The 27869-nt window shown below is 37.7% G+C and overlaps 1 protein-coding gene and 1 long non-coding RNA gene across 11 annotated transcripts in view; both read right to left on the minus strand.

Annotated features, from left to right (window-relative positions):
* Positions 1–27869, minus strand: part of LOC131218887 (serine carboxypeptidase-like 17) — a 114144-nt gene that overhangs the window by 21484 nt on the left and 64791 nt on the right. The window lies entirely within an intron of this gene.
* On the minus strand, positions 21660–22184 carry LOC131218889 (uncharacterized). Its single transcript, XR_009157894.1, has 3 exons — positions 22085–22184; positions 21916–21987; positions 21660–21835 (listed from the first exon to the last, which is right to left on the minus strand). It is a non-coding gene; the product is annotated as an uncharacterized LOC131218889 (long non-coding RNA).

Raw genomic sequence — 27869 nt, forward strand, 5'->3', positions numbered from 1 at the left:
ACAATTGTGAGGGTTGTTTTTTAATAGTTGGTGTACACACAGGCAAACCACTATAACTCTTTATGTTTTGTGGATGTGTGATTTATATTTTCTATCTTTGATCATTCATATTTGTGGGACGTATATGTGAATGTGAATGTTGTAATATTTACATTTCAAGCATTGTGGGGAATGTTGTAATAGTTTAGAATTTATTTCTTGCTATTTCATTTGTTTCCTTTCCGTTTGAGTTTTTAATATTCAATTTGTTCTAGAAATAAGGTTGTCTTACCATAAACCTTTGGTTTTTATTGTGTAAGGTTGTCCTTAGAACAACATTGATATCAATCTCTCTTTTTGAGGTTGCTTTACATTCCAATATAGTGATTTATTAATAGTGTTATCTTTTATTCATTTATATTCCGTTGTTATTGTTTAAATTTGGCATTATCTTATTCACTCCCACCCCTCTAAGACATATAGCTTGGCCATTTCACATTCCCTGGTGGGACGTCCCCAAGTGGGGCCCACTTTGGTATTTATTGATTTGGGCCAGCCATCCCACCCTTGGGATGCCCAAGGATGGGCTGGCTGTCCCTACTATTTGGCTCACCTTGGTGTATGTGTTTTACCAGGAAGTCCTCCCTGGTGTGGCCCATTGATGTGTGGACCACTCCCTGGAGGGACGTCCCCCATTGGAACCCCACCTTAATGAGTGATTGCTGGTCATCCAGGCCCTTTGGACGCCCAGGCCCACCTGGGACTTCCAGGAGTTTCTAGGTGCTGCTGGACTTGCAATCCAGCAGCAAACCCACTTGCCTTTATGTGTTGTATCTACTCCTTCCATCTGTTGGGGCCCACTATGATCATTAAGGGCCATTATGAGGATTATTTTCTCCCAAAATTTCCATGTGTTGGACCTCAGCAGACCCAAGAAGCTGGGTGGGCTGAAAGTCCAGCAATGTACTAAGAGTTGTATGATACATGTTGTGGGATATTTTAAGGATTGAGGCCCACCAAATGGAGATTATTGGGTACACCCATAATCAGTTTATTTCTGAGATATTTTTGGGCTTAATTAATGCCTTGTGAGGTCCATCCTTAGTTAAATATTGTGAGCCATCATAAACCAGATTTTTAGATAGTTTAATAGGCCCAAATGGGCTTGATACATCTTCCTTGAGCCCAAAATTTGTGTAAGGGCTAACCTTATTGTATTATGGGCCCAATGGGCTACCTATAAGCTGATCATGTGTGTGAATGGTCCTTGAATGCCCTCATGAAATGCTTAGTTATGGGCTGACTTGCAAGGCCCACATTAATGCATATTGTAGAGGGCCTTGCTAAGTCTTTGGGCTGATATTGTAAGGCCCACACTGATGGTTTAGGCCTTGCCCATATGTATTTTTGGGCTTATGGGCTGCCCACTAAGTCTAACACAATGCATGGATTTGGTGACATTGTTATTAGGCTATAATCTCCCCTATAGGCCCATGTTGTTATTTGTAGGTTTGGGCAATTTTCTGGAGGTCATTATGTGAGAAATATATATGTCTGTGGCTGCCCATTTTTATGATAGTATTTTGGGCCTTGGGCCTTGCTCCTAGATAAAATAAAAAATAAAATCGGGCCACCTTGTTAGGGGGACAATGGTGGTTAAATATCTACATTGAGGACCCCTATAGGCCCATTTGTTAGGCCCATTTCATCTATTGGTGGTTAAATGTCCACCATAGACCCTTTGCTAGGCCCATTCTCATCATTTAGACCCATGGCATAGTTTACATAGTCTCGTGGGTTACCCCAAGCTATTGAGCCCTCTCTAGTAGTTGTGTTCCTTCCTTTCCATGGGAATTTGTCTAAGTACCTAGACCCAAGGAGAGTTCATCATTTCATGGCACACTTAGTCATTTTCATGACTCATGGGCATCATTTATGTGCTTGGTGGATGGTTGTTTGGTTATGGCATTATGTCATTGGGCAAGATGTGATGGTACTCCCTAAGTGATGGAGTTGTCTCACTTGAGCGCGCTGGATGTGCAGGTTTGATACATGGTTAATTAGTGTGATTCACACATCTGTCATTGCATAGCACGTTGGTATTCGCTCTTACTTCATCAGGGCCATTGCCTCAACAGGTTTATCATGGATGGCCAGATAGGGATACCGGAAATGTTTGTTTGAGCACTGTAGGCACGTAAGATGTCCTTAGGTGAAAGTCCCAGAACCTTCATGGTACCAAGAGATGCTCCAACGCTGAGACCGAGTTGAATACATGAGCACCGGTGCCTTTACCATTAGGTTGCGTCTCTCACTGTATCGTGGTCGGTTGAGAGGGGTTGTGGCCTTACCCGCCTGAGTGAGGGGGCAATAGCTAAGCTGAGTTTGACCAGCTCATAAATGGGTCCGGTACCATTGAGCCTTGCTGGTGATTGGCTGTCCACGAGCAGGTAGTGAGGTCTCTTTTGCTCGCTGGGTTGTGCGGCTAGGAGAGCGGCAGTCAGCATGTAGTGTATCTGACCCCGATAATTTCCCACAGAAGAACTGTACTGACTTGTAGACTTGCTATGAGGATGAGCACGATCGCATTGCATATTGTATACGACATTTGGTTGTATAGCCCCACATTGCATAGCCTTTGATTGGCAGATGGTATTCTGCCTTGCATTGCTTAGCCTTGTGACAGCTAGCGGTATTCATGGTCTTACCTCATTCTTCCACATACTCTGATATCGCATTCATGGCACCCGTCCTGCACACACTTACACCGCCCTCTAAGCTTTCTATAAGCTTATGCCCGATTGATGCGTGCAGGTGATTCTAGGACTGAGAGTAGAGCAGGAGCTGGGATGTGTCACTGATCCTTTTGGAGTTTTTTTTTATATAGACTTTGTAATTCCCTTTGAGCCTTATACTTGAAAAAAAAAGTTTTGAATTCATAGTGAATTTTGTAATAATGTTCTTGTAGTTATTATCTGTGGTTATGATATGATCATGGGTACGCTCTTTATGAATCAGACTGATGTTATAGAAATCCTCCTTGTAGGATCCCAGGATCGAAACCTGGTGAATGGGTGCCAAGAGCCGAGAATGGGGTATTACAGAGGTTGTCGGTGCTGGATCTGGCGATCGGGATTCTGTGAGACCGGTTTCCGAGTTTGGGGTATGACAACAAGGCTAGATTAGTAGCGAAGGGCTATGCTTAGAAGGAGGGTGACGACTTCACTGAGATATTCGTGTCAGTGTTAAAGGAGGTATCTATCAGATTTATATTGGCTTTGGTTGCCTAATATAATCTAGAACTAGAACAATTAGATGTGAAGATTGTGTTTCTACATAGGGAACTAGAAGAGCAGATATATAGGAAGTAACTTTAAGGGTTCGAGATGCAGGGAAAAGAGAATTCAATTTGCGGGTAAAAAATGTTATTGTATAGCTTGAAATAGTCTCTTATGCAATGATACAAGAAATTTATTTTTTTATATTAAGCCAGCAGTTTATTAGAAGTGAATTTGATCATTGTGTCTATTTTAGAGCAATGAGTGATAGAGAATTAATTATTTTTATGTTGTATGATGATGATATGCTTATCACCGGTCACAACATATCTGAAATCAATATATTGAAGGCTCGATTATTAAGGACATTTGAAATGAAAAATCTGAAGGTTGCAAAGAAAATTCTTGGCATCGATATACATAGAGACAGGGAAAGGAACAGGATATGTCTGGGGAAGAATACCTTGTGGAGGTTTTAGTCACGGTTAAGTTGAAAAGGCAAATTCAGTTTGCACTCCCCACACTGTTCACTTTCGACTTTCTTCAGAGTTATGTCCTACGTTAGTTGAAGAAAAGTGATACATGTTTCGTGTGCCCTACCCTAGCATAGTTGACAGTCTTATGTACGCCATGGTTTGTACTAGACTAGATATTTCACATGCAGTTGGTGTTTTGAGCAAATACATGTCAAACCCTGACAAACAACATTTAGAAGCAATGAAATGGTTACTTCGATACATACTAGGTACGATGGACTATGCCTTGGTTTTAGAACATTTTGAGGAGAGACTTATAGGCTATGTAGATGCGGATTATGAGTTAAACAAGCATTGTTGTGAGAAAATCGTTGGCATGAGTAGAAGACTAAAAGTATTTTAGAAGTCACGAGTAGCCCAAAAGGGTAAGCCTAGTTGGTTATTGTCATGGAACCAGTGTTACATATCTCGCTCATATGATAAAGTCAGCTGCTCACCTCGATGGCCCCATGGGTGATAACAAATCATTTTTGAAATATGTTCATGGCCAGTGAAGGATTCGGCCGATGTGTTATAACATCACATAAAAGTGATCCTAACGACTGGAGTCTCTCAAGAAGTTATAAAGTAACCTAATAACAATGTCAAGTTGAACTCTTTTCAAGGTGCACAATGCACATTCAAGCGAAAGAAAGTATAATGCTTGTCTACACATGGTAGCATATAAAGGATTCTCACCCATATTGTGGACCAACAATGCACATACAACCAATGGCCAACTTGTGACAATCAACAGTTACACATGGTGATATATTATAGGTTATAATTATTTACCAGTCCAAACAGTTATTTATACATCAACAAACAAGAAGCATGGCTATGAAAATCTCTTTGCAATGACTGCAAAGAAATTCTATAAATAAGAGGAAGATCAAAGAGCTTCAGGCCCTTAATATCCCAACATAACATAACTCTATAGCACAACACCGTGTATCTTAGTTTAATCCAGTCTGTCTACACTGTTACACTCGATCAACTTTAACTCAGTTGTAGTGTAATCCAGTCCATCTATGTTGCTAGGGTGGACTGGATTTATCTTAGTTGTAGTATAATCTTACCCATCTACGCTGCTATGCTAAACCGATATTTAGTGTAATTCCCTTCATCTACACCCTAATTGTTGGACTAAGGATGACGGTAGCTTTAAGACCTCATCATCTATGCCACAATTGTTGGATTGCCATATATTTCTCTTTAATTTTTAAGTCTTTATTTTTTATAACATTTATAAATGCAATTTCTTTTTGTTTTGGTTACTCTTGTGCTATTTTGCTATTGAATGGATAACTATATCGTTGTGAGAAAAAATCATTTTAGTTGAAAGGTAAAAATCATTTATTAGAAGGACAAACCGTTCTCTTCACAAAATTACCTTATTTAAGTTACAAATGGCTAAATAGATGGCCGAACTACTAGTTTCTCGTTCTCACGGTTTATCTCGGTACTTGGGGCAATGGTGTTCAATTTGGATTAGGCTACATCGGGCTCTGGCATGCCCGACACTATACACATGCATCACATGACCAAATTTGAGACAAATAGCTTGTATATGGATGATTTTATTTTCACAAAAAACAATCCAAGTATGTTAAATGAGTTTAAGGAATCAATGGATAAAAATTTTAAAATGACAGACATTAGCCTTATGTCATACTTTCTTAGCATAAAAGTGAAGTGAATAGATGAAGAAATCTTTATCGTTTAATAAGGCTACACAAGGAGACTTCTTAAGAAGAAAATATAGTCTTAAGTTGACAAAGTATGACAAAGAAGGAAATGTAGATTTTGTACTCTTCAAGAACCTAGTTGGAAGCCTTCACTACTTGACAAACACATGATCGAACATTCTCTATGGAGTTGGGCTAGTGAGTTGGTATATAGAAGAACCAAATCCAAGTGTGGTGGTTGTTGTATTAATCATTTTTTGAAAAGAGAATGTGTGCGAGTTGTGTATTTCGATAATAGGCTAGATCTAACTAGCTGCACTTTCCTTTTATTTATTTTGTATCACGTTCATACCATCATATGGAATGATCCCAGTTGGTTGCTTTTTATACATATAATGCATATAGGTCTAGTTTCTGGTTAAGTTGGTTCGATGGCTTAAGATAATTAATTTGGGAACATGATGTACAAATACCATACATATCACTACCAGAAAACAGGGAAAAGGCTACGAATAAAAACCGTAGCTAAAAGTCTACGGCTACGGTTAAAATCCGTAGCACGACCGTAGCCATTGGTGCCGTAGCCATAGGTCTAAAAGCTATGGCTACGGCTATAAACCGTAGCTATATAGATAATAGATACAGATTAAAGCCGTAGCCGTTGCTTCTATAGTGGTCAAGGATTTACGACTACGGCTTATATCTGTAGCTAAAAGTTGGGCAAGAACCGTAGCAATAGGCTGAAATTAGCAACAGCTACAGTTTTCAGATACAATGCTACGGTTAATAGCCGTAGCTAATGAATGTATAGATACGGATGAAATCCGTAGCAATATTATTCGTAGTTTAAAATTACATACAGCTACAGATTTTATCTGTAGCGAAAAGTAGAATGAGAACCGTAGCAAAAAGCTAATTTTAGCAAGAGCTACGGTTTCAACAAAGGGCTATGGTGGATAGCCGTAGCTAATGCTTGTTGTTAATAGAAAATTTAATTAGTAATGGCAGCTCTTACCATTGTAGTACACCCTGATAAATCATTCATTCATTCAATCAAACACAATCATTCATTTTCATTCACAAAAGTACAATGCCAACATAATAATAGTTATATGTCTATTTAAAGTTCTCATTAACAACAAGATCCAATCGGCATCGATAGTAAATACTCATAATCACTTGCTCTTACAACTATTCCCACCTCCGGTGTCTCTTCATTTTCTTCTGTTTCCATTGCCTCGCTGGTATCAATGCCTTTGGTTTTAAGGAACGGTGTGAAACCCTTCTGCTGCAACTCGAGGACCAGATCTGCTCTCTTCCTGTTACTTACAATAATCTCTCCTTCTACCACCCCAATGATGAATCTGACTTTGTTAGACAATCTCAACAGCTTTATTTCAAGACTATCCAACATTACTTTCTGCATGAAAGTAGCAAGTCAATACTACCATCTTCTCAATTACCAAAAAGAAAAAATGGGGGGCCTAAATCAAAGCTCACCTTTCTCTTTATATAGAACTCAAGTCTTAAATGAAAGAATTCTTCAAGAACTGCAAGAAAATAAGGCACGGTGATGAGAAAGCATATATAGATTTAAGAAATTCATAGCAAGTACATAGAATAAGCAAGCTTACTTTGTTCGGGACTGTCATATTTCTTGATGACACCCCTCACGTCGAATGAGCATATCAATGATCTTACCGAGACTGAACATGATGAGCATATCAATGATCTTACCGAGACCGAACATGGCCATCCCAAGACCTGCATTCGACAAGATTGTGACAAAAATTTTCATGATTTGAGGCTTCTTAACACCCCATCTATGGTAAGAAAGATGTTAGAAGAAAATCAGATTCACATGGAAAGAGCAACACATCTAAAATTCAAATCTCTATTGGAAAAAAAGAAAACTATAATTCCAAATACCCACTTTCAGTTCATGAAGAAAGACTAAAGATCACATTGAAATCCATTGCTCTCCCCGAGGACCTGAAATTCCAAACTCCCAACCTCAAATTCAAGAAAAAAAGATCAAAAGAACAAAGATAAATTCAAATATCTCTCTGAAAATCTATAAAACCCTTCACCAACTGTTCTATACAACAGCAACTGTTCAACTAAACCCTTCATACCCCAACAACTGTTCCACACACTTTAAAAATCTGCTACCATTGTTCTGTACAGCAACAGCATTAAGATATATTTAAACAACAACGGTGAGTGAAGGGCCAGTGAATAATCATACATTTTGACCTGTGTTTGGATAGAGATGCTAAAAAAGATTATTTTCTGTTGATCTGAAGAGGCTAGTGAATAATCAGATATGATGCATCATGTGTTCATGAATCTGTAGCTCCACCATTTTGCAATCTTGGATTAGCATGCATAGATGATGCCTGCAACCTTCTCAATTCCTAAGAAAGTTGGTGGGAGATGAGCTAGCCAGAATGGGCTTGAAGGACCTGTGAAATATTCATGTGCATAATAGTTCTCTATGACGCTATGTATAGGTAATAGAAAAAGAAATTTTGGAAGTAAAAACCTTCAAAAGAGTAAAACTTGTCTCTAGATAAAGATTCATGATAAAGCTGGAATGTTGGAAAGGATTGGCAGATGCATCATTTGTTGCTGCAGAAGGTATTTCTTTTAAGAACCTGAGGCAATCCTGGGAAAAAAAGAAAGAAAGACGTCCATGAGTGGACTCTTAAACATTTTCATGTTCAAGAAGCTTTAAGAGAAAAAAAATGCAGCATATATTGAGGACAAGTTCATTCATATAATGGCAATGAAATAAAGCATGTGAATCACCTCGAAAAAAGTATCCTTGTATGTGCACAGAAGTTTTGAATCAAGCTTATATTTTGTTTAAATGGACCACACCACATGAAACAGATAAAATGTTCTACGGTTGAAAATTTCTTGGGGGGCACAAAAGTTTTGAATCAAGCTTATATTTTTGTTTAAATGGACCACACCACATGAAACAGATAAAATGTACTACGGTTGAAAATTTCTTAGGGGGCACAGAAGTTTTGGATCAAGCTTATATTCTTGTTTTCCATTCATCCATGTCTGTATGATCTTATGAACAGGTTGGATGACAAATAAACATCACTGTGGGGTCTAGCAATCCAATTTCCTTAAAATGTCATGTCCACATTCAATTGGAAAAGTCAAACTGCATGTGCAAGATTTTCCAGAGGTGAACTTTGGGAACAAATTCATGATGGTGCGACCAGTGAATGGTCAGGTCACAGAAATGTGAAGGCCAACGGCACCATTGCTAGCAAAACCAAAAACACCTTTTTGTTTGGCCAAACATCATCTCTATCCTTGTAAATTCATCAGAAATTGGGTCAAGTAAAAAGAATTGATGTATTTTTTAAACAGTTAAGATTTATCCTTCAAACTTCATCAGGTTTGAGACATCAAGTTCTGTTTTCAACTATTCTCATCCGAGGAAAACATCAAGATTCATGCATTCCGTGTGAAAGCTGACTCCAAATGGCTGGGACAAGGCTACTACTATGATGACAACATGCCTTTACAGTGTATCCTTCTCTTCTGATCGATAAGCTAAAGCAGAAACATTTCAATGCAATATCACAATGTCGCAGAGTCAGATCCATTTATCTGCTGCTACTGGGGCCAACTAAGAGTCTGCACTAAGACAGTGACAAGAAAGGAATGCTAATAATAGTTCATTTATGACCAGAAGACGCTTGTTTTTTGTCCAGTTATGATAGAATTTCATTGTTAGGAAATGAATGAATGACCAGCCAAGTTTTCAAAGAAATCAAAGTTAGATTATGCTGCATTTGGACTAAAATACCCAAGAAAAATTTATCAACAGATAGCTAATCCCATGATATACTACATAAGAAAAGCGTTCAAGAAACGAGGGAATGGAGACTTACTGCAATACATCGACAACACGACCACGGTCCATTAAGAACTCCCGTAGCTGCAACAGAGCATCAAGACGATCAGACAATGCTATGAATTATATTAGTCTTTGTTGCTCGTAGCTGTCACCTTTATCATTACCTTCGCATTCTCCTCTGCTTCCTGCTGAAGTTTCTTTGACTCTTGGACCACCCTTTCCATGATGAGTTCTTATTCAGCAAAAGAAAAAAGAAAAAGATTCCTCCTTTTCACGCTTCTCCTGTTCAGCCCCTACCCTTTCTACCTCTGCAGCAGCCAGTCGGGCTTGGAGATCTCGGCACATCTGGTATAAAATGCAAGATAAGGTTAGAGAAGAGGTGAGGTCTGAAAATATTAATATCTTTCTATCAAAACAGTGGGTGGCATTTGAAACAATTGATACTATCAAACATAATAATTGCTAAAATTAAATATATTATTTAAAACATTTGGCTGAAAGCATTTGGCTGAAAACAAAGCCATCATTAGTGACAGATTTGTTTTGCTGCAAATATATATAAGCCATCATTAGTGACAAGTTCTCAATCAGGTAGCTACACATTCCATAGAATTTCAAGTTTAAAGGCTATGACAGATTACAAACACTGATGAAGAGATTGGTGCCATGTCTTTTTCTTTTCTTTTCTTTTTTGTTTTTTGCCATTTTTGGTTTCATGAAAAACAGAACCCAGATTCAGATAGCAATGAACTGAACACAACATTATTCATGCAGTGCTCATACCAGGATCATGAAATGATGATACCAATGCCAATCACTATTCAAATTCACTGTTCAAACTAGATTAATGTTCAAATTCACTATGCAAAACCTCAGAATTTGATGGCGTGTTTGCAAGGTCCGTGTCAAAGAATTCGATGACAGGCATGCATCCATTTTAAACCAGTGCTTTGGAAATAAATAGCCTACAATAGGTGGTTGTTTGATTAATTCAAACTAGGAGGAATTTACCAAGGCCTCTAATTGAATGCACAAATAACCTCCCTAACTGCTGCTGCTGCTGCCACCATCAAAGTCCCAAACAAGAACAGCTTGCATATCAGTGAGCTTCACATCAAGTCATCATAATTTGGAAACATTGAAACTGTTTAAATCAAATTCATTCATGGTTGAAAAGAGACGTCTACTTCTCACAAAATTTCCTAGGAGCCTTCTGTATGTATATCACAAACCTGACCTTTGGAGAGCATGTGGAGGCATGGACAGCTTATAGAGCACCATCACTTTTCACCCTCGCTTGGTGGCTTATCTTCATGTTTCTTTTACTCTGTTTGACCTTGGAGAGATGCCAGCAAATCCTTAACTGAAGGATTATTAGGGTTAACTCTAGGAAGCGAAGCAAGAATAGATGACGCGAAAGATTGGTCTCCAAGCACCTTGCTCATGTCATTCTGGCTCTGACATATCTGTATCTCCCACAGACACATCACCAGATTGACTAGATCTAGGATCATCCATTGACATTGCTAGGGCTTGCCCAAGCAAGGCAGTCTCATCCTCCGTGAGATCAGCTCTTTGAACACCTTGCCAATACAATTCATATAAGAATTCAATCGATTTCTATGTTAAGAAAACAAAAAAAAATCTTGACAGATGGCTCACAGCTGATCTCTACTACCGCCTGGAGCATGCAAAAAGAAAAAAGAAAAAGAAGATGAAGATGCTAATTGGGTAGTAGTCGAAATCACCATTTCGTTTCATTTAGGTGGGAAGCAGGCCCTTAATTTCAATCAAATTCAAAAAAGCATTCACTTTGACAAAAAACGAGTAGCAACACGCTGCTAGAGGGGAAAAGGCCGAAATTGCAAACTCAGATGATTTTGAGTCTGAATTAAAATACATGATATGCAATGCCAACCTCATTCAAATTAGAATAATGATACCTGATTCAAGATTGTTTTTTTCCATTTTTCTTTGTTTCCTTTAGTTCAATTCAACTGAGCATGCCTTGCATCCAAACACACCTTACGTTTAATATAACAACCCATCACCTAAGATGAGAACCCATACTCCCAACAATGACCCCCTTACAACATTTAATAATTTAATTGGCAATGGACGCCCATTTAGACTGATGTCAACTGAACATCCAAGATACAATGAACCAGCCATTTTCATCACTCGACTCAAAAACATGAAGGACAATGTGTTGTGATACTGGGTCTAGCAAAAATAGATTAAGCTACTACCTGTTCAGCTTGAGGAGCTACAGGTGGTGAGTTGGCAATCATACCCATTTTCTCTTCAAATAGCTGCTCAATTTCTTCACTCTGCCCTGCTTTCCCAAAAGCATCCAATACAGACTCGTGGAGTGCTTTCCCAAAAGCATCCAAAGAATTATGACTTGCAAATTACAATGCTTTTGGATTTTAGAGTGTGACTGTCCCATTGTACTGTTTTTACGAATAGCAAATTTTTAACAAAATGGGACTTTTCATGTTAGAGTGAACTAATCCCATCATGGTTTAGGATTCTCAGGACAAGAGCATGGTTATTATGATCACTTGAGGGAAGAGAAGAATGATGAACTTGGTATTTCCTCAGGGAAAGAGAGAACTCAGACATGGGGTTGCAACAGATCATCCCATTGTTCCTGATACTGTTCATAGATACCCAAACTATGATGGAAACATTCATCAATTTAGTTTCCATTCATTGCATGAAGCTCAGTCAGAAAAAAAAAGAAGAAAAGATCGCTACCTTAATAACTAAAACCACAAGCTTTGCATACATATCAATAACAGCAAATGAGAGATGCTGGACTTGTTGTGGCGTTTGTAAGGACAATGAGCTTGGATTAATCATGTCAGTGGCCAAACAATTTGCTACAGAAATTTCCTGAAATTATAGGTAGAAAGAGAAGGAAAACTCTTAACAACTGTGAGGGTCTGGAGGATTCTCATGGAAACATAATAAAAACCACAGAAAAAGTTTACCATGAGGATTTGGAAAAAGCGATCCATGTGATCATCCCCTTTAAGCAACCCACTTTGTTGTAACTGTGAGATATAATGGGTATAAGCTACATCATACACAGTCAACTAAAGTTCTGCATTTAGCTTTATAAAAATTTAGACTATATTTAAATTTGAATTTGAATTTGTTTATGGATTCTTTAAATATTTTCACGCTTTTAATTGGATAGTCTTCTGTTTGTTTAATTCATTTCAAGGTTTTTTGAGACTGATCAGGTTATTTCGAATCTTCAACTGAGCAGTTCATCTTTCCTTCCTTTTCCCCTTTCTTTCTACGCCTTTTGCAAACTGCACTACATGAATTCTACTGTTTTATTTATATCTAGTGGGTGATGCATATGCAATCTTCAGGTATGCCTGATCTTTCTGAAGTAATCAAGACACTCAATTTCATGTTTGCAGAGTAGGGACCTTTGTGCTGTAATTTTAATCTTTTTTCCTGTTTTCTTCTTGATAAAATAGTATTTACAGGTTTCAACTGAAAATAAAATGTAGAAAATTACACATATTCCTCTCTCTCTCTCTCTCTCTCTAAAAAAATAAAAATAAAAGGAAACGATGCATTAGTGGGTTCACGTGTATCATGGCACGTTCCATGAACTGATATTCATATCATGTTCCTTTTCAAAAAAAAAAAAAAAAAAAGAAAAAACTTCGTACTATGTTCATATTTCTGGAAAAGATAAATAAAAGAAATAGTAAAATATTGAAAAACAACAAAGAACAGATTGCTCTTAACCTGGCATCCTAGACCTGTTAAAAACCAAGATCAGATCAGCCTAAACTTGCATCCTAGATCTGGTTTAAAAAATGAGCTAAGTTGCTGCTCCTAATCAAGCATCCTGAATCTGTTAAAACCAAGTTCAAATTGTTCCTAATCTAGCATAATAGATCAGTTTAAAAAAAAAGGCTACAAGGGGAAAAGGAAGGAAAGATGAACTGCTCAGTTTCAAGGGATATTTCATACAATCAAATCACTGGAGAGATTCCTTACAACATTGGTTTCCTGTAAGTAGCTACATTGTATGTTTCCATCTCTCAAAAGCTCTGCTGTATCTCTTTTCATCTGCAAATAACTATTCGTTTCATCTACTAATCAACCAACTAGAATCATTCAGCTACTGATATTTTCGAACTCTTCTAGTTAAACTGCTTGCTGTAGTATACTCCATTGAATCTCTATTACAGCTGACAATCTGCAACTTTTTTTCTTTTATTTTTTGCTCCAGTTGTCATCCATTCTTGTTGCATTTAATTAGGTTTGTTTTTCTTGATAATGGTGTGCTGACCCTTCTGAAAAAAACTTTCTATTATTAGGTCTCTTCAGGGAAATAGGCTTACTAGGAAGATGATAGGACTCATGCAAGCTCTTGCTGTTTTGTAAGTTTTGTACTGTCTTCTCAAATTCTTTTCATTTTTTTTTCAAAATTTCTTTTCTTCCTAAATAACTGCATGCATGCATCTTTTAAGAAATAAGCTCACATAAACAAATCCAACTATAATTTTGACTATAGTGCAATTTTTTTTTAAAAAAATGAAAATTCTTAACTGACCTTTCAGAGGGGATGGTGTCAATATCATCACTCAGTTTTAGCAATGATGCAACCTCCTCAGCTATCCTTTGCTTCTCAACAGAAGCTGGTCCAAAGAGCAATTATAGGACTTAGGCAAGAGATGACGTTGTCAATGAGTATATGCAGTGTTCTTCTTTTTTTAAAAATTAAAAGGGAAAACGGAAAAATAGAAAAAATCACATGATGATATGCCTGACCATATTCTTCCACAGAACATGTGACTTGAATGAATCTTTTGACAATGAAGGCTACAGAAGATCAGCTACCAGAGCTTAAAATCTGTGTAATTTCTGGAAGCTGCAACCTTATTAGAATAAGCATTTTCCAAGCCAACAACAAATGGTGACCAAGCCTGAAAACAAAAAGCAGAACATAAGTGTAGTCAATCCACAGAACAAAAGTACTTTTGGATCAAGCTGATATTTGTGTTTTGCGTGGGATATAATGGGTATAAGCTACATCAATATAATTAGTTTCACAACGCATAACATCAACTTGAAAGTAAATCATAAGTACAAAACAGTAGTTTTCCAAGAAGTTATGGACACCGAAATTTCGGCAGTCTAAAATGGTTGTATATTCTCCACTGTACAACTTAACAGTCCACCATGTACAGCTTTCAATTTCCGTACTAAAAAAAAAAAAAACTGTACAAGTATGAAGCATGCTAACCTATGTGTGATTTGGAGATGATTAGATTGTCATATCACCTCCCAATTCATCAATGACCATATCTACTCTAGTCATAAAATCTGGTAAGAATTGAACAGAAGTAGCATCATAAAAAGGAGTAAGAACAGACTGCTGACCAATAAGAAGAATATTGGGTCGTTCGTCTAATCCATGTTTAACTCTTGATCCATAACAATTGGACTAACTAAATGAAGAGTCTAGATCTCACTGAAGACTAATTACAACATAGGAGGACAGTGACTTCCATACTACTTACTGGGTGTTGATTAATGAAGCCCATATATATATTATGGGGAAGAGCTCGTTTTTTTGTTCTTTTTTTTTTTTGCTTTTTCTTTTTTCCTTTTTCGAAGCAAATAGTGAGGAAGAGCTTTACTAAGCCCACAGACGAGCACAGTCAACTCATGCTCACACCAGAACATGTGACAGCATGGCACATATGTATGAGCCAATCCATCCAATAGAAGGATCCCACCATCTTGATGCCCTGTACAAAGAATCAGGTCGATCTAGGCACAACCTTCAGATTAGAAGCAGAGAACTAGTAATGAAAGAAATTCACATACCATGAAAAGAAGAATCGGATATGCATCTCTGCAACCAAAAAAGTTCAAAATTTTAAAACTACACAAATAGAGAGAAGGTCATACTAAAGAAACTAGTAAATATAGTTTGCATATCTTACCATTGTTCTCATGTTCAGTCAAACTGCTAGTCAATAGTTCAATGAAGCTAGGAGGCAAAGCTGAGAAAACAGTTCCGAAGTTGTTGTCAAGTAATGGCTGCTGAGAACACTCAAGCTGCTCACTGTCAACTCTCGAAATAGGCATCTTGGCATGATAACTAACATCATGTTTAACAAAGCTCGACTCCTAATTAGTTCTGCAAGACTAAAGAATTTGTATGACTAATGCTCTTTCTTTTTACGTTTTATAGAAACTCAAATTAATCAGCCAAATGGAGTATAAAGATCGTACCTGAGATGCATCAAATCCTTTGAAAAATTTCTGCACATGGATATTTTACCCTCTCCTGCTCCTACATCCAAGTAATGAGTTACATGCGTAGAAACCACTGCAAAGCATGGAATGAATAAGTTCCTGAATTGAAGTAGGGGAAAAAAGGATCACAGCTGCGAAAGGAAAAAATAGGAATTTGGGGATTGTAGGGTGGATTTGTCAATGCATATGGCTAGGATCATATAATTCCTGGCAGAGGATCATATAATTCCTGTTTACATTAGATATGTTGGAGTCCTTGAGGAATTCTATTATGGTGAGTGAATGATTGAAGCAATATGCAGTTCCCTCATCACTGTACACATGAAAAACATGTATGGTAATTGGGACTGTCTGGCGGGAGTGGGTTAGAATTGACCTTCAGATAAGTTTTGTTGTTTTTCTTGCTGTTTTTTGTATGTGGCTAATTTTATTTTATTTTATCTTAACTACTCTCTCCTGCGTGGCCCACTTGAGTTTTGGATCTACCTCATTTTTCATCCCATGTTTTAAAATGACCTCAAAAAACATATGGATATAAACTATGTGGGGCCCACTATGGATGTATGTCTTATCTACACTGTCCATCCATTTTTTCCAGCTCATTTCAGGGCATGAGCGAAAAATTGAAGCATATCAAAGGCTTAACTAGACCACACCACAAGAAACAGCGAGGACAATTGCATCCAACTGTTCATATGGTCACATGGACATGGATGAAGGGAAAACGCAAATATCGGCTCGATCCAAGACTTCTTTAGCCACTTAACAATTTTCAGCCATAGGCGTTACATTCATATAGTTTCCTTTGGTGTAGTCCAATTGCATCTTCATCTTGGATATGCTTCAATTTTCGGTTCAAGCCCTAAAAGGAGCTTCACGTATCATATACCCCAACAAAAAGATCTGCAAAATAAAAAAAAAAAAACAATGCTGCATGATAAACGGCTTGCATTGACTCAGAGACACATCCCCAAAGCAATACTGACAATTAACTTCCTTCTCAGCTGAGCATTGTGTCTGCTTCCCGAGAGTACACCTCCTCCCAATCCAAAAATCGACTCTGAGCTTCCAAACAGAGCATGAAGACTGATCCTTGAACTAACTTGCTAACCAGAAAAGCAAGGCAATTCAAATTCTTTGCATAACAAAGATTCCCCATGCAACCCAACTTTTGTTAACATTTTCAGGTACACTTCCAAACAACTGATATGTTGCTGAGTTGCAGTTGCAAATTTCTTTTGGGTTGCGGGGCTGAGAAAAATGAGAATGCAGAGGTGGCATTCTCTTAGTATGCTATTATTACTCTTAATGCAGGCATGAGAAAAATGAGAATGGAGAGCCGTCCATTAATTTATGAGCTCATTTTAGACATGAAACAGAAAATGAGGCAATTCCAAAGCTCAAGTAGACAACACCACAGGAAGTAGTAGGGATAATGACACCCACCTTGAAACATTCACAGGGCTACTATGATGGCTAATTGCCATCCAACTTGTTCATAAGGTCACAAAATTTGCTTACAGTCAAGCAGTCCAAAGTGGATCAGGGTCACTACCGATCCGGTTTTAAATGGATCATGGTTCTTTTTTCTTTTTTCTTTTTTCTTTTTACCCATTTAAAATTCAAGTTAGTCATAGGTCCACAATGTTAGACCTGATTTTGTTTTTTTTTTTTTGTTTTTTTTTTTTAAAGTTACTCATAGGTCCACAAAATTTGCGATTACTCTTCTACCTTTGTATAAGCTAACTACCTCACGTAGAGACACCCCAACAACAACTAGGATCTGAGAGATATCAATAGACAGACATTTGATACTCCAACACATTAAAAACCAGGCTTCTCAGGAGCATTCATCTCTTATCAAAGTAATCATAAAAACTCTTTGAGTTGCTCGGTCAGAAAATATGCAGGTTGAGTTGAATGGGGCCCAAGTACTAAAAAATTATGGAAAACAAACTATAACATATTCTTGTAAACTAACTGTAAAGAGATAACATTCCTATCTGTTGTCCCAAATGTAAACAGTGTAATTCTTTTAAATCAAATAACTACTGTACTTAAATTTTGTAACCACATCTCAGTAAGTTCAAAATGTGTGTAAACCAAGGATCAAAGCAAGATCGTACTTGTAATAAGTTCAAAACCCAGTATGTTATCGAATAGGTTGCCGTGTAATGTTGCATCAAATAGGTCAAGCTACTAATCGGTTTGCTCATGTTCTAACCCAGTATGCTATCGAACAGGAATTGTAAGTCTCAAAAAAAAAAAAAATCCTATTTTCCACAGAATAAAATTCCAAACTCTGCTTACAGCTGGAAATACAGAGTTCTGAAGAGCTCTTTTTGCCTGAATCTCCTATAGTTAGGTTGGAAAAAACAAAGATTTTTAGCTACAAAACTTCAAAATAGAGAAATTCAAGAACGTAATCTGATCTATGACTTCTCATTTCCCATTGCTGCATACAACCAAAAGAGTAAGACCAATATTAAAATCAATATAAAGAAGGCTAAGAAGCTATCCTCATTGGTAGGCAGATTTGCGACAATTAAAAAGCTCATAAAGAAGGCTGAGAAGTGTTCTGCATGCTTACTTTGAATAAATGCAACCTGTTCTGGAAGCCATGTGTCGAGTGTAGCAGATCGTACCTACAGCACATAGCCAATACTTTCATTTTTAGACCTAGCAGGGATACAAAGCTAACCAGTAAATAGCTGTGTACAAAAGGGATGTGTACACAACTTACCTTCATAGGCTTTCAATTTTGGAACAGTGATTTGTTTGGGGTTGCAAATTCCTGTAACCATATCAAATTTCAGGATCTTCGACAAACAACGTAACTAGCAAAAAATAAATAAATCTCACGGGCCTGCCACACGTATAAAAATATATTCTTAGGTCTGAGGGCCATAGACACTTCTGTCTAACCTGAAAGCCATCATTAGTGACAGATTCGTTTTGCTGCAAATATATATAAGCCATCATTAGTGACAAGTTCTCAATCAGGTAGCTACACATTCCATAGAATTTCAAGGGATGAAATGTGCAAGACATTTTGGATTTTGGGCCTCAAGGAATCTCCATTTTTTGGTTTTTACCTATGTATAGAAGGATATGGGATAATCTCTCATCGTCCCTTTCCAAGAAGGAGAAGAAGAAGAACTGACAGGTCAGTGGTTAACTTCAGAGAATCGGTATTCTCTTTTTGTCAAGATATTAAAAAAAAAAAAAAAAAAAAAACCAGATTCAAAGAATACAGAAGGGTTAAGGGTGTTTTTAGACTGAAAGATAAAGGATCCCAGAAGCCAAGTGTTTCTGTTTCATGTTCTTCAAACACCAAAAACAAGCCATAAGACCATCGAAATCTTCATGATTCAGAGTTTCAAGGCAGAAGAATAGAGATGGACCTTTTTAATATCCTCTAATAGAAGGGTTTTTGTAAACAGTGACAAGGGATGACAAGGTGAGGATTCTGGGTAAAACAACGAGGAATAAGAAGACTATTTGCACTGACCGATAGCCTCAACAAAGGATCAGAATGACAAGAAGACGATGAATTATGTTTCATTCTACCTGTCCAAACTCTCTCTTAGATGCTTCATTTTTATTTTGTAATTTTTGGTCTAGCCAATTGAGCTGAACATGACCCCCACAAACCACAATGCCCTAGATGATGTTCAAAAAATTATGGCTTAATTGTCCGAATACATGAGCTTGTTGTCAATGCAGGCATCATTGAAGGAGGGTAACTTCTAGCTAAAAAGGATGATAAACTAACAGACATGGGTGACTGTGCAGTTTAGGTGTACATGTGTGTGTGCACATGCACAATGTGTATTGAATACATGTGCAGTTATAGTACAATTTTTTTAGAGGTGTGCAGGAACAGAACAATGCACATAATAGAGATTAAGAGGTTCCACAACTGGTAAACAAGAGTGAGAAGTGATGGGAATATCTGTTCAAGATTGTGGGCTGCAAATAAAGGGAACTGATAAATATAATGGCACACAGCAACATTTCACAGCAATCTTCAAAAAGCATCTAACCTGAATGGAAGTCAAACAGTGAGCTGCTCTGATTGCCCTTGATGCAAGCACCGACCCAAAGCTATAGATCCAAAAAGAATAGAAAAATATCATGGAGAGAACATTGAGGTGATTTGAACATGTAAGTGATAATATTGAGATGATTTTAGTGTATAGGCAAGTGAGAGGTTTAGCCTTACGTTGCCTTCTCAAGAGAATAGATGCGCAGCTCATACATGACTTGGTACATGCGCCTTGATCAAGGTTTGCCACTTACGGACTAGCGATCTTAATTTGTCGGTTGTAAAATCCTGTAGGACTGATCCTCATCAGCCTGAAGGTCAGCCAAGGAACACTCAAACACTTGGTGTTTGAGACCTTCATTCTGCAAGTTACAGACATTAAAATAAATGTGAGGCTTGTGACTTTAAACAAACATTAAAAATACTGTAATAATGTCTTCATACTGCACTTCTAGCAGCAAATATTCAGCATACAATTTGCTCCTTAGATTTCCACCATTGGAAACTCATTTTCTAACTTTAAATAGTATCATTTTCAATACGGCCAAGCATGTCAACACATTTAATAAGCTGTCCTTCATATTCCAGTAATTCGTAAATAATATGAAATTACTGTGCTCCATACTCAGAAAATGCTCCAGCTCCCTTAGATAACTATAAGTTACTGTGCTCCTAGTATAACCAAAGAAAAAGATCCAAATACAACTTCACCTTGAACTGCAGGGTACTGTTGATAGCATCACTTATCAGCTCCCAGTTTGGACCCATATCATGCATGAGGACAACAAGTGCCTGAAATAAGAAAATTTTAGTTAGGGAGTTCTCAATTGTCCTTGCAATTAGATTTCATATTTATTCTATTTACACGGGTTTCAATTTCTCAAAATCATTAAAATGACCAAACAGAATTTTCAAAAACAGAGTGTCTCCATAAACATCATAATCCACTGAATGTAAAATCATAAGATACAACATGAATGAACTTATAGGCCAATGATCCTGTTAAGTTCCATGCGTACCTCTAAGAATTGTAAGGCCATATGCCAACATATGCGAGCAAATCTGCCAGCCTGCAAGCAAAAATAAACTCAAAAGCTATAACAGCTTCAAAAAATGAAAAAAAAATAATGATAAAACTCACCTTGAAGCCCTTCCCCCTCCTCCTTTACCCGGGCTTGGGACCGGCAATGCAAGGAGTTGCATTGGCGGAGTTAAAAAAGGGCTTAAGCTCCATTTGGTTTGAGATAAATTTACATTCATAAACACCAATGTAATGACCAAATGGAGCCTAAGACTATAAATATATTCAAATATATAGTGCAAAATTCAAGCAGACTATAAATATCGATGAACTATAGAGTACGAAAAAAAAAAAACAAGCCAAACATCATGTAGAGTAACTACTTAGGCCAAACATCATATAGAGTAACGACTTAAGCCAAAAAACAGCATCATGTAAGCCCCAACCAAAACCCACTTAAGCCAAATTACTATATGTTCAATTATATAGTACTATATTTGTTCAAATTATAAGAATCTCATTGATTGCTTCCCCCATTGCACAAGTGATCCCGGACCGGCCTCTCCAAGTGTAGATGCGAATCCATCTTCTTTCCACAAAGGAGCATCAGGGTGTATAATCTCAGTTAGGATAACAACAAAAGCTCCCTCTGCTAATGGCTCACAATGGACAATTGCATTTGGACTAACTTCGTGTACTTGACCACGAGCAACAACACCACGTAAGCCCCAACCAAGCAACTCGCATTTCTTACCAATATATATCGTATCCGGCTACATGTACACATAAAATGGCGTTAGTATTATTAGCATTTATAATATAATTGCAAGCTTATTACATTAGCGAAATTATAATTGCATACCGATGATCCCTGAGTAGATTTAGCCACTGGTGGTGATGGGAGGTTTTGACCAGATTGTGCCTCTTGATGCATACCCACCCAGGACTTTATATCAATCAATGATTTCTTTATCTCTAATATCTCCTGCGCTAGGCCTTCTCTTTCTTTTGCCATATTATGTAGCTTTGAACGGGCAGGGGTTGACTTCTTCAGTCCTGTTTTGCTTATCGAGCAACCCAGACCACGCATTCGTCCTCTACTATCAGAACCAACCAACTGTAAAATATTGCAAATCAAGTTATTAGGAAATTCATAATTACCGTAAAACTCAAGTAATTTTAAAACTTTATTAGTACCTGTGTAAGGGCATCGTCAACGCCGGTCATCTTAGAAGCAGGATTGCTACTATAAAGCTCATCTAGTTTTTGCTGTGACAAAATTAATACAAATAAACGTAAAATAATTTAAAGTTATATAATGACATTTCATAATGGTACTAGTTAGTGGTAAGAGGGGTGCACTTACAACAAGGTCAGGATACTGGACGACTTTGTCCTTGCTCGTATGGGCTCTTAAGTAGACATCACCTCTACCTATCTCGGCATCAGAGGTAAGATTCCTCTCCATCGCCTTTGGCACATAACATATCGTTCAAATACACATCATTAATAGAGTTAATTGGATCAAAATTAAATTTAATTTTAAACTATAATACCTATCTTTATATACATACCATCTGATGGTGAGTAACAGCCATGCTGCGCCTCCCAAGACACGCAGGTCCTTTTAGCTTTGCCCGATTGACTTTATTCCTTACACTTACTCTCTTGAATTGCTCGGTGTTGTGTTGATCCACAAAGGTCCTCCAATCCTCCATAGGGACACCTGGGGGGGCAGGACTATCTCTAACAATTATAGGATCGTTGTTTTTTATATATTGTTTAGTCAACCTTTTCTTATAATTTCTCTATGTTTCATTGATACGTTGTGTTATGTACCAAACACCTGCATCCCAACTTTGACCCTCAAACTCATAAAACAGTGACAATGTTTCTATAACCTTTTGAATGTGTGCACAAGGCACCTGGCGAAAGTCCTCGTATATGATCGGGATATGAGCACGGGCTAGGACACCGATATGCGATGCAAAGTCTTTGTGATTGGGACTGTCCTCATTCGGTTGCCCGAATTCATTTGTCTTAAGGACTTTTTTCCTATCAGGTTGCACATGTAAAGAAGCACCCTTAGTAGGGCCTCTCTTTCTAGATGAAGAAGAAGCTGGCACATCTACATAAAAAAGAATAATAATTATATATAAACATCGTTGATTACCGCCAATATATAAGAAAAATGAAATCTATATATCTAATTAATGAGAACTATCTTGTTACCTTTGGTGTTGCTTGCATTTGCAACCAATGCCTCTGGCTGTGAGTCCATGTGCTTATTTATATGCTAATAGAAAAAAAAACCCTAATAGTTAAGAAACAATTTAGATAACAGATAAAGCACAAACAATTCAATATATTATCCATACCTTCATTATATTTCCTTCGATATATATCATTTTGTTACATGGATTAAAAATACAAAGAATTCAATAGATTCTCCTTGATCGCTTTCTTTTCTTTGTTTTCTCAACTACAACACTGACTTCTTCAGGTTCATTGAATATCAACTCATCGGCATTTGCTAAGGTGGTGAGATCAGGTCCTGCATCGGCATCAGTTACAGCCTTCAATCGTTCTGATAGAAGGCATGTCTCCTCTTTGACAAAAATCTTTTTTGGAACCTCCAAGACCACGTGCCATTCAGGATTTTTATGATCTTTGGAGTAGAAAACTTGTACGGCATGCTCCGCGAGAATGAACGGCTCGTCACCCACTTTGTCTGAACTATAAAGACTAGATAAATTTACTAATCTCAGATTCGCTTCAACATCAACAGCAACACCATGATGTGTCACCTTCACCCAATCACACTTAAATAGGATGGGCTTATACCCTGTACGGTACTCCAATTGGATAATTCTATGAAGGACTCCATAGTAAGGTTGATTTTCATCCACTGTATTTATATCCTTAGCACTAGATCGGAAAGTGGTCATACCCTCTGTCATAACCCCACTATTTTGGTTCGTTTTATTCTCCTCATATTCCTTAGTGACAAAAAGGAAACCATTAATACAATACTTATTGTATTGCGTAGCAAAAGCTAGAGGTCCTCTCACTATATCTTTGAATTCTTCTTCGTTAGATTCGTTGAACTCTGTTTGTCTCTTCAACCAAGGTATGAATTCATCCTCGCTAGGCACCTTGTTAGTCCTCCTGTAGCATCGTTGCAAGAAATCTTTGTACTTCCTGTGGGTTATTCGATACCAATGTTATATTGAAATTGCATAAAGTAAAGAAGATATATATGAGCTAAAAGTACATACCCTTCCCACGCATCATAGATGGGATGACTCTTCATGACCCAAGTACGAGCTTGTTCATATTCGATACCCATTAGGATAACACTTTGACTCGAACCTACTGGACCAACATTGTCATCATTAGAATCATCGTCAATAATTTCTTGTAACTTTTGTGGTTTTGGAATGACTCCATCAAAACGTTTTTCCAGCTTTTCCAAGAGGCTTGTTTTATGTTTTCCTCTGTATTGGTTGCAATATATAACTGTCTCCTTTTGGATGTATTGTTCTGCAATGCAACCCTCAGGCCGCGTCTTGTTACAGACATAAGCCTTGAATGTCTTTATGAACCTGACAAAAATAATGATATATTACATATACATGCATCTTTAGACGTTTCACCTATTTACTCTTACTAAGTTCATAGCGTACCTTTCGAATGGATACATCCATCGATAGTATACAGGACCACATATGCGAGCCTCGTAGGCCAAGTGGATGGTAAGATGCATCATCATGACAAATATCGATGAAGGGCATATAATCTCAAGCTGACATAACGTCCTAGCCATGCCCCTCTCGAGAGTAATGAGCGTTTGAAGGTCTATGGTTGACGAGCACAAGGCATTAAAGAAGGTGCAAAAGCTTATAATTATAGGACGAATGACCTTCCTATCCTTGAATGCATGCTGGATAAGAACCGGGAGTAGATGTTGCATCAACACATGATAAGAATGAGACTTCATTCCCTTTAAATTCATGCAATCTTCCGTTACAATGGTCTTCCAGTTCACACTAAAACCAATAGGAACACGCAGATTATGTAAAGTCTGAATGAAAAGCTTTTTCTCTTCTTTTCTTAGATAGAAAGGACCTTATTTCTGAATCGTCTTGCCATTACTCTTTTTCAGCCATAGACGCTTCTTAATTCCCAACCATTTCAGGTCCTTGCGCGCATTAACATCATCCTTGGTTTTGCCGGGCATGTTCAACATCAAAGCGACAAGGATTTCACATATATTTTTCTCGACATGCATAACATCAAGGTTGTGGCGCACGGGAATATCTTTCCAATACTCCAGATCAAATAATATAGACCGTTTGAAGAACCATGGTGATTCAACGTCATCGATTAGCTCTTGTCGGCCTCCATCAATACCTCTTCTATTCTTCTTCCCAGACTTCCCCCACCGCATATTGAGGTTCGCAGTTTGTCTTTCGACCTCAATCCCATCCAGACGGATCGGTTGTCGTCGTATCTCCACTTTCTTATTGTAAGTGCCAGCACTTGTGTCCTTTCTAGCCTGGTCCAACATTGGCAACCACCGTCTATGGCCCATATAAACATGTTTCTTTCCATACTTGAGTCGCAAGGAATCTGTGTTGGGACCACATACAGGACAACCATATTTACCCTTGGTTCTACAACTGGAAACGTGGCCATATGCTGGAAAGTCATGGATTGTCCAGAGTAGAACTGCACGCATATTGAAATTGCTTTCATGGTATGCGTCGAACGTCATGACCCCTTTCTGCCATAAGTCTTGAAGTTCATCAATCAATGGTTGTAAGTAAACATCAATATCCTTTCCCGGTTGTCGCGGTCCCTCAATGAGCAAAGTCAATATAGTAAATTGAGGTTTCATACAAAGCTTAGGTGGAAGGTTGTACGTCACACACATAACGGGCCATGAACTATATGAAGCGCTATAAGTGCCGTATGGGTTAAACCCATCTGTAGCCAAACCCAATCGAACATTACGAGACTCAGCTAAAAAATCCGTATACTTGTCATCGAGATTCCTCCATGCAATGGAATCAGCTGGATGCTCCATCTTTTCATGTTGCAATTTCTTGGTTGAGTGCCAGGACATTTCTTTCGCCAACCATGGCACACTGAACATTCTTTGTAGCCTTGGTGTTAATGGAAAATACCTTAACACCTTGGCAGGTACTTGAAATTGTTTTCTGTCATCATCCATTTCTGTCTTGAACCTAGAAGCGTTACAAGTTGGACAACTAGTTTTCATCTCATGCTCTCTCCAGTACAAGATGCAGTCATTTGGACAAGCATGGATCTTCACATAATCAAGACCCAACTTTGTAATAATCTTCTTTGCTTGGTAGGTATTAGTTGGGGCCTTATTACCAGAAGGCAACACCTTCTTTAGTAGTTGAAGGAGCTCTGTAAAGCTTTTTTCACTCCATCCATGGTTCACCTTTAATTTAAAAAGCTGTACAATGAAAGTCAGCACGGTGAAATCTTCTGCCCCAGGGTATAGCTCAGTCATTGCTTCTTGTAGATTTGCTTCAAAATCGTTACGTTCATTTTCCCTAAATTCGCCTTCGACTACAGGGGTCACGTTCGGCTCATCCTGGACAACTTTATCTAGGTTATTACCACCGAGTTCTTGAACGATCATGTTGTGAACATCTTTTAAGTTTGGGACACTATGGCATTGTTGGGAACTTGATGCACGTTCAGTGCACTCAGGTGATACATGCTCACCATGCATGTTCCAAACCCTATATTTTGGATCGAATCCATTTTTCATTAGATGTATTTCCAAATCATCATAAGAAATCGGTAAACGTGCACATCTACAAGTGGTGCATGGACAAAAAATGGTTTCTCTACCAGGAAGGTGATCTCGCGCAAACTTTAAAAAACTTCTCATTCCAAAAATAAAACATGGGTCCGAAAAACTTAGTGTTATCCACTCCCTATCCATTACAGGCGAAACCCGATTAACCAAAGGGTCCTTTTTGAACCTGCACCTTACCAAAAAAATAATTAATAAGTATTTTTCACTCATTCACGAATATAATTCTAAACACATGCATCTATGATCTTGATTTGAAATCAACTAAAACACCAAAGAGTTTTGAAGTACTTAGCTAAAATGCAACAAGAGGTAGTTCCCTGTTCAAGCTATCTATTCTAATTGTGTAACTACTATATTGATGTAGCAAAGTTCTTTGAGTTGAATATATGTGATTTAATTACCAGAAATGAAAGAAAGCAGGAATTGCAACAAGAGGTAGTGGGACCATAAGTGGTTGAAGTGGGCCAGCACCTTAAAAGTAGGGATTCATGCGGCTCCTATAAATTTATGGCATTCCTTTTGAGTTGAAAGAAAGCAATCAATTGCAGGTTATTGGATTAACCAGGGGAGTTGTTATTAACGCCTGTTCCAATTGATTTAGCTGCACCCTATTTTCAATTTTGGGTTTTGAAATATTACCACAAATGTACTCTTTAGAATGCCCAAAATGGAAAATGGAGGGTAAGCAAATCAATCAGGTTGGGTGTTGACATCAATACCCTTTACTAATATTTCAGCATCATCAAACAAAATAGTAGTCTGTTGTGAGTATCAAACAACAATATACCCTGAAAGTATATTCCATCAACGGATAGAGAGAGAATACAATCAAACTGAAAATATACTACTCCACAAAATCACATCTCATTGACATTTTAACAACCAACTCCCCTGCATGTTTTAACAACCAACTCCACAAAAATTTCATATTCATTGAAATCAAGTGATTGAAAACATTGATCTAGAAATTGAAATAAAGATAAATGCTATATAGAACACTTCATATGAGTTCTAGTAATTGAAATCATTGATCTGGTGTGCCACCCCATGAGTGTATATAGGCAAACAAATTCGGAAAACCCATCTGTGCAATTAAGATTCAGAAACAAAGGCTCCACAGGCAACAGGTAATCATACAAAGAACTTTCTATCCTTGCATGGCATTTGCTATGATTGAGGTTTGATTTTTTAACCCATCCTACTTTGAAATCCCACCATTAGATTTCTGATCATCCCATGACCACTCCCCATGCTCTGTCTTCTACAGCCCGTCAACCAATGCTTCTTGTTT

Source organism: Magnolia sinica, chromosome 11 (assembly GCF_029962835.1).
Source record: "Magnolia sinica isolate HGM2019 chromosome 11, MsV1, whole genome shotgun sequence".
Classification (NCBI taxonomy): Eukaryota; Viridiplantae; Streptophyta; class Magnoliopsida; order Magnoliales; family Magnoliaceae; genus Magnolia; species Magnolia sinica.